This window comes from Ursus arctos, unplaced genomic scaffold, assembly GCF_023065955.2.
Source record: "Ursus arctos isolate Adak ecotype North America unplaced genomic scaffold, UrsArc2.0 scaffold_15, whole genome shotgun sequence".
NCBI lineage: Eukaryota > Metazoa > Chordata > Mammalia > Carnivora > Ursidae > Ursus > Ursus arctos.
The window spans coordinates 25,109,880-25,119,131 of NW_026622819.1; positions in this window are offsets into that span (position 1 = coordinate 25,109,880).

The following is a 9,252-nucleotide window of genomic DNA, read 5'->3' on the forward strand; positions in this document are numbered from 1 at the left end:
TGTTTAGAAAAAGAAAAAAGGAATTTTAATGCCTTCGATGGGGCCAATACTCTCCAACTGGCCAGAAGCCCTACACTCCTGATGTTTTTATGTCCAGCTTTCTTCACTAATTTACGTTCGGTTTGGGGGCCTGCAAACTCTGTTTTGAACAATCATGTAGAGCTTTGTACCATCTCTCCCGCTGCCACTTTACTTATCCTTTTAATGTTATAACCTCTACACTACTGTCTTCAAAGTATATCCTGACACCTTTCTCTCCTTTTAGCTTCCTTGTCAAGTACTAGGTATTCCAAAATAAAATATTTCCTGCATCAGGGGAATTATTACCCAAAGAAACTCCATATAGTTTTTGTAACGTTGACATTCCATAACGTTTCTACTTTGTGAAATTTTCTTAAAATGGAGATATTCTTAAATGGCCTGCTTGAATCTCTTTTTTTTATTAGCTGTGGGGGTCTCAGCAAACCACAGGCCTTTGCTAGCCTCAGTTTCCTCCTTCGTACGATTAGGAGGAGAATAACTACTTCAGAGGGTTCAAGTGGTTCCTGATACGCAGGAGCAGTTCAACAAAGAGGGTTGTGACTGTTTGCACGAGGCAACCTTAGCGCCTCAAGTCTCGGGCTCCTGGTGTGAACACTGGCCCATAATTGTGGTTCTTGTATGTGACCTTGTGGTAGATTCTATCTACTCACATGCTCATTTCATAGATGAGGACCCTGGGGGTGTGCACAAGGTGGCGGGTGGGAGGTTCCCGGCACAGAGAAGTAATGTTAGCTCACATTGGTGGCATTGAACTTCCCAGAACCCTCGAGGGCTAAACTATCTCATGCAGGCCCTCCCACAGCCCCGTGAGGCGGGCACTGAGCTCATGTCTGAGACACAGAGAGCTTCGACACCTTGCCCTCGTCCCCAGCCAGGAAGTGACAAAGCCAGGGTGTGAAATATGGCAGTGCCCCCCGCAAGGGCCCTCGAAGATCCCCCCACCTTTAACCCTCTGTTGCCCACCTCCCTATCTGACATCAGATGTGACGATGAGGAAAAGATGGTGCCTTTGCAGCAGAATTTAGGATTGCAGCTCCGAGGTTCCCGTGTACCATCTGTAGGCAGGTTGTCAATCCAGGGAACATTACCAGTTTGTGCTTTAATAAGGAGAATAAGAACAATAATAGGGAAAGGTCCATAGACACTAATTGATTAAATATATAAAGCTTTGGCTTTTTTTCCCCGAGATCACAGCTATGAATTTCTGTCTGAGCTGTGAGAATACCTTTTCTATCATCAAATGTGTGTTTGTGTTTTTGTTCTTTTAGGTGTTTACCTGACAGCAGTAAACGTTAGGAAATGATAGTTGAAATTCATGAACTCCATCAGTCTGCAGACATTAGTCTGTGGTTGTGATGGGATTGCATAATGTCTGCTTGTTTATTCACGGTGACATGGGAATACATCCTGTCTCCTGGGCCAGCCTGCCCCCTCGCTACATCGCAGTGGCGCAGTGGCGTAGAGATACCCATCTGTTCAGTAAATCCTTGCTGGCCGATTCTTTTAAAGGCCACACAAAACCTGTGCCCAGCCCAGATTCCTAATAGTTTATCCTTTGTCCTCCTTGAGAGATCCCTCACATTCTGCCTCACTGAGTGATTGACAGATCATTTTTAAACCAAAACTGTTGGCAAAACAAACATCTCAGACCCCTGCTCTTTCCTTCAAAGGTTTTCCTGTTTCTTTTCTTTCTTTAAGATTTTATTTATTTATTTATTTTTAGAGAGAGAGACAGAGTGCAAGCAGGGGGAGGAGCAGAAGGGACGGGAGAGGGAGGGGAAAGAATCTCAGGCAGACTCCACACTGAGTGCAGAGTCCGACGTGCGGCTTCATCTCACCACCCTGAGATCACCTGAGATCATTCTAGCTGCTCAAAATTCTTCTTTTCTCAAAAAACTTGAGTCTAGTTGACACATAATGTTACGTTAGTCTCCGGCGTACAGCACAGTGACCCCACGTCTCTGTACCCTGTGCTCTGGCCAGCACAGGTGCGGTCCCCCGCTGTCAGCACGCACCGCTGTTTCCCTACGCTGTGCCTTTTACCCCTTCCTTACCCGTTCCCTAACTGGAAGCCTGTACCTCCCACTCCCCTTCCCCCGTTCGGCCCAGCCCTTCCCACCCTCCCCTGTGGTAACCCTCCGTTTGTTCTCTGTATTTATAGGTCATAACGCTTTTTGCTTGTTTACTCATTTGTTTTGTTTTTTAGGTTCCACGTGAGTGAAGTCATACAGTATCATTAGTGTATACTTGCAGATAATCACACTGAAACATTTTTTTCTTACTTTAAGCTTTTTATAGCTGCTTTGACTTAAGAGAAAAAAAGAAAAGCCCCTGATGCCAAAACCCTGCATATCAGTGTGGATGCTTTTTTGTATTTTATTCTCAATTTCTACCCATCCAAGATCCTGTATCTTTTCATTCAAGTAAGCTGTGGCCCAAAGGCTTTCTTAGATTTTACTTAAGAATTAACCATCATTCTCTGGCTCATCTCTGTCATTAAAAAAAATCCAAACCCACTGGTGGTGTGCTAGCGTGGTTTATACTGGCTTTGGAGAACAATGTATTAAAATTTCAGAAACTTTGTGACCTGCTTAACAAAGTCATTCTTAAAAGCTAAGTTATATAAGCTTACAATTAAATAACTTTTATTTTATTATTATTTTAAAAACTTTTTTTTAGATTTTATTTATTTATTTGAGAGAGCATAAGGGGGCAGGGAAGGAGCAGACAGGAAGGGAGAGGGAGAGTGAGAGAGAATCTCTCAAGAGGACCCAGCGCTGAGCATGAAGCCTGATTCAAGGCTTGATCTCACAGCCCTGAGGTCATGACCCGAGCTGAAACCAAGAGCCAAACACGCAACAGACTGAGCCACCCAGGTGTCCCTAAATAAATTTTATGAAAAACAAAGGTAATAAATACAAAATGTTACTTTCAAATTATTTCATTACATTTACTATTATCTATGCATTTGAGGTTATTTATATCTCCTCGATCTGCAAGATATCTGTAAGGAAATACAAAATAATCATGTGCTAATGTACATCTCTTCTTAGCTCCACGTTCAGTGAAATCAGGTCGGTAGCTTGACATTGGCCATGTTATGAGTCTTCACGCCACAGACATCGACAAATGCTACAGATCATGGCACATTCCCTCCAGAGACCTGGTTGTTAAATGTTTACCAACGTACCATTGTTTATCTTCTCTTCCTCCTACCAGGTGAACCCAGAACGCAACCCATCAATGATGCTTCTCTTCCACAGAAAAAGAAATTGATATTCTGAGAAGTTAAATGACCTTTTCAAAGTCTTTTCAACAGTAAACCCAGCATCAGAGCCCAGGTCTTCAAAAGCCTGCCTAGTGTTCCTTCTACGCTAGGGAATGAAGGATACATCAGACTCTAAAAAGAACCTTGAATATTGGGATAAACTTCCCAGCTTGCTAATGGCCCTGGGGAAAGTGCTGTCTTGAGGTTCTCCCAAGAGATCAAAAATTTGATTCCTGATTTCTTAAAAGACAAAAATGCTTTTATGGCCACAACTAATAGTCCCAAGTTGTTTTATAAGAAACCCCTGGTATTTTAATGAGGGTTGTATGTGCAGTGGAACTTGGAGGGTGGCAAGGGGAGGTTCCAGAAGGATGAGAACCCTTAGCAATCTGAAAATTGGAAGCTTTCCTTTTGTTGAACCTTTTAGAATCCCCATCTCCTGCCCCATTTACAGATCGTACCCCCACACACCACATACCCATACATGGCGCACACGTGGAAAGTTGGAAACGTGATCAAAAGTACAGAAAGTAGTAGGCCTTTCAAGTAAGATGTCAGTTCATGCATTTGCATTATACTATATCTTGTGGCATTTTAGATATTCAATCTAAGCACACTCAGTACGGCAGAGAAGAAATTTTACAGGCTTCCTCAAGAGTAATGAATGTAATTTCCTAAATAGAATGAGGAATCCAGCATCAGACTCCTATATAAACGCCCAGACACCCACAGCTATTTTTTAAATCACTTATAGAACAGTGTTTTTAATATACTTAGTTTTATTCCATAAAATTAATAAAATGAATATAATAATAGATAATAAATTAATGGCTTTCCTCGTCGTTTCAGGATGTTATTTGCATGGCCTAGCTACTGCCCTTCAAGGACTAGTATTTTTTTTTTTTTTAAAGATTTTATTTATTTATTCGACAGAGATAGAGACAGCCAGCGAGAGAGGGAACACAGCAGAGGGAGTAGGAGAGGAAGAAGCAGGCTCACAGCAGAGGAGCCTGACGTGGGGCTCGATCCCACAACGCCGGGATCACGCCCTGAGCCGAAGGCAGACGCTCAACCGCTGTGCCACCCAGGCGCCCCTGTATTTTCTTTTTCTACCCTCACTGGCCAAGCATGTTCATTTGCTCTGTATGTATCATATTTATACTTCTGTGATGATATATCTTTTTTTTTAAGATTTTATTGATTTGTTTACATATAGAGAGAGCATAAGTGGGAGGGGCAGAGGGAGAGAGAAAGAGGGAGAATCTCAGACTCCCTGCTGAGCATGGAGTCTGACTTGGCTAGACCCCAGGACCCTGAGATCCTGACCTGAGCTGAAGGCAGATGCTTAACCGACTGAGCCACCCAGGTGCCCCTGTGATGGTATTTCTTTTTTTTTTTTTTTTTTAAGATTTTATTTATTTATTTGACAGAGAGCCAGCCAGCAAGAGAGGGAACACAGCAGGGGAGTGGGAGAGGAAGAAGCAGGCTCCCAGTGGAGGAGCCCGATGTGGGACTTGATCCTGGAACGCTGGGATCACGCCCTGAGCCGAAGGCAGACGCTTAACGACTGCGCTACCCAGGCACCCCCCCCCCCGTGATGGTATTTCTGACTCAATATTTGATTTTCAATTTCACACCCAACCTCCCACCACTCAAATTTTATCTTATTTTCTATTGTAGAAACACAGGTAACTTGTAAATATTTCCCTTGACAACCACAATATATACTGTTAATAAAAGAGTATTCGTCTAAATGCAATGTCATGTGAAATAAAAATGGGCAGGTAATATTCTCCATGTCAAGCCATTAACCTAGGTATTCAAATTGCAGTGATTCCCTGAAATTTTTAAGTTTGAGTGATGCTTGCTGATATATAAATGGAGGACTGTGAATAAGCAAGAAATGGACACGGAGCACATCTGTTGTCCCTCTGGAAGGCTGGGGATCATTTAAGATGTTCACGTGATTCTCCTCTTCACTATTGTTACATTCAAACAGGAAACTGAGAAGTATAGGAAGCTTATGCTGTTTAGTTTAACACAGAACTTTCAATGACGAAGAGAGCCCTGGGTAACCTTGATAGATGTTATATTGCCGTGTTCATATATCATGGAGAAGATACAGAGTCCAGGTGTGCCCTATCTCAATTAAAGCCACCCTCTAATTACTTCACTGCATTTGGTGAAGAAGATTCCTGAGGCAATCTGGACTTCTTGCCCTTTGCTTGAGAAGCCCATGGTAACTCAGCTGTACTGGTAAAGTCTCCAAGAGCTTTGTTCCTTAAATCCCTTTCAAACATGTACAGGAGACATTCCTGCGGCCTACTTAGGGAACTATTTCTTGAGGTACGGTCATCACATTTCTGAAAAATTTTGGTGGCAGCTGATCCAAAATCTTGGCCTTGAACTCCAGCCAATGTTTTCTTGACTCCAAAGTGTCCTGCCAAAACAAAGTAATTGCACAGCTGACAGAACTTCTCTTGTTACCTCTTAGGAATGACCATAATTTATAGCCAGTAATGCCAATGGGGGTCTCCCAGTGAACATACAGTTACTCTGGGTGCATTTCAGTCTTCTCAGGGCTAATGATCTTCTCCTATTTACCTTCTCAGGAAAACCCAAAATTCCTTGCCTGAGGAAAACGAACATCACTGATAAGGAGCTCTGTTTTTACTGTAACCATGTGCTACTTTTTCTCTTTCTAGATGTCTACTGGTTTCCTGACAGTTTGGTACCATTTCTGAGACCTCCAATTCTTCATGTAGATACTGGTTCCAGGCTTGAGGTGGTCATGACCAAAGCTGTCACTATGGAGACTTGTTAAAGGAAAGACATCCTATTTGGCTTTAAAAACAGGTAGGCAAGTGAGGTGGTTGCCAGAGGGGAGATGGTGGATAGAGGGGTGGGCAGAACAGATGAAGAAGATCTAAAGATATAAACTTCCAGTTACAAAATAAGTAAGTCACAGAGACGAAAATTCCCTGCAGCATAGGGAATACAGTCAATACTACTGCAATAACAGTTATCATGGTGAGCATTGAGTAAAGTCTAGAATTCTCTCAGCATCAGTAATGTATAGAATTGTTGAAGCAGTATGCTAAGTAATGTATAGAATGTTGAAGCAGTAATTTCAGTACACTTAAAACTAATATAACATTGTATGTCAATTATACTTCAACAATAGATTAAAAAAAAAAAACTAAGCTCATACAAAATTCAACTTAGCTATTTGACTTGAAGGTTGCAAAGCAGGAGGAAGCCAGAAAGAGAAGAAAAAAGAAAGTGAGAAAAGCTATGAAGCAGAGAAAGACTGGGAGACTGGTCTTCAGGGCAGGAAAAAGCCATCCCCTGAGCATGGGATCCCTCTTGCAGCACAGAAGAAAACATCACCCAGCCTGTTAATGTTCTAAGTAGCAACTGAGATCACAATCCAGAAAAGCCCCCCTTCTGTGCCGAATGACTGATTACATGATGTGGTATAAAGGGCTTCAATCAATCATTGATAATTCAATAATTTTTTTTTAATAGAGAGAGAGTGCGTGTGTGCTCGTGAGCAGGGGTAGCTGGGAGGTGGAGGGAAAGGGGCAGGGGTGGGAGGAAGGGCAGAGGGAGAAGGAGAGCCAATCCTAAGCAGGTTCTGCACTCAGTGCAGGGCCCAATGTGGGGCTCGATCCCGACCCTGAGATCATGACCTAAGCCGAAATCAAGAATCAGAAGATTAAACAACTGAGCCACCCAGGGGCCCCTTTTCAATAAATGTTTTAAGTGCTTATTGCTAGATGTTGGGGACATAATCATTAAAAAAAAAAAAAAAAGAAGGAAATCTAACTAAACAAACAAAAAAACTTGCAAGCTTCCTTCTTCTAAAAGGAATAATTGTTGAATTTTTCTGAAAGAACATTCTAGGTTTAACTGTTCATTTTAAGGTATGATAGGTTCTGGGCTCAGGATCCTCTGGGCTATAGATTATGGAATCTAGGAGCCTTGTAATGAGGCAGGCGGGAAGATGTATTCCTAAACTTTGTGAACCTGGGTGAGAAGATGAGGAGCTAAAGGCCCATGGATGACTAAATGTTGCACAAGCTAGAAGACTCTGAGGGTCTCCAGGGTTTGTTATTTACTTAAGAAGCTTCAATGTCCTTTGCTTTCTGAGATAAACTTATCCAAAAGAAGCACTGAAGAAAGTTCATTATGTTCATCTTCAGGACCAGCCAATGGGAAGAAAGATTTGGGGACTGGTTCTGACAAGGAGGCTAGAAGTCCACCAAAGTCACCCAAGAGAGACACCTAGTCATGGCAAAATTTCTCCAAAACATTCATTCTCTGTTCTGGCTTGGCTGTTAAACCATGACTTAAGCCCTGGTTTCTGTAAAATGGCAAACTCCCCACCTCCTCTTCATGCCAAGGGCAGTGGCCCTTTGGCTTATGCTCTTACTGCTCTGGAGTTCATTCAGTTCCTTCTGCATTTTGGGGCCCTGGAGCTTTTCCTTGATTGTGTGTGTGTGTGTGTGTGTGTGTGTGTGTGAGCTCAGCTATACATTTACAGGAATGTTTGATTCTCTCTCTCTCTTTCACTCTTTCCAGTATTTCTAGCTGTTCTGTAGTGGGCAGTTTTCAGGTAATCATATCTTCCATACTGCCCGAAATAAAGTCTTTGCAATCTGATTAAAGGTAACGAATGGAAAGAGATCAAGCTAGAAATGGTGGGTGCCTTTTCTTCTTAGTTGGAAGGGTCAAGCATTGGCAAAGTCTTCAATCTGGGTCTTTGAGGTGAGATGAACTTCTGTATGGAATGGCCTATATTTCTCCTGAGAAGAGCTTTCTGACAGGGCATCAGTTACATTTGCTGCAGGATTCCTGGGTGTGCTGCCTGGACCACCTGACTGAGTTCCTAAACCTCCATTAGTTATTCTACCACCTGGGGAATTGAGGGTCCTCTTCATACCTATGGTCTGGACTACTGGTCTCTGCTCCTCAGGCTCTGACCCACTGGCTAGCCTTGTTTTTAGTTCTTTGTTACCCTGTGGTTTCTCACTGCCTGAATGTTTTGAATCAATGCCTTGCTCCAAACTAAAGAACTATGGAGGCATATCCCTCTTAGCTCACTCACCTAATCCCCAAGTTTCCCTCCAAGCCCAATCCATTCTTGTGTTTTAGCTCCCAGGACATAAGTACTTTCTTTTAGCCTTCTCCCCAGAATGGATCGGGGCAAATCATATGAAGACTCTGCCTTGGCAGTTCGGGTAGTACGAGTTCTAAGGAGGAGAGAGTGGGTGGGTCTGTGGTATCAAAAGATGTGGATATATCAAGACATTCAGAACTGGGGAGACCTGAAGTTAGCAGAAAGGTGGTCTTGCCTAAACCTCTTCAATCCGTTTTCTATTCTGAGTTATTATCTCAGCTCTATCTTCACTTACACTTAATACTTCCTAAATTACTGTGAAGGACAGGCAAGTCTAGACCCCTTAAAACTCTGTATTCTTTCTCCCATCCATCTTCCTGTTGTCTGTGAAGATGTTTCTCACCAGATCTCTACTGAAGTTCATTGTCAATGAGAGAATTTGTAGTCTTTTATTGTGGTAAAAAGTACATAACATAAAATTTACCATCTTAGCCATTTTTAAGTCCAGTAGTATTAAGTGTATTCACAGTGTCGTGAAACAGATCTTCAGAATTTTTTTTATCTTACAAATCTAAAACTCTATATCCATTAAACAACAATTCCCTGTTTCCCTGGTAATCATGATTCTTCTATTTCTGTGAATTTGACTACCAGATACCTCATATAAGTGGAATTATACAATATCTGTCTTTTTGTGACTGTTTTATTCCACTTAGCATACTGTCCTCAAGGTTCATCCATGTTGTAGCATGTGGCAAGACTTCCTTCCTTTTTAGGGCCGAATAATGTTCTACTGTATATATACATATTTTGTTTTTAC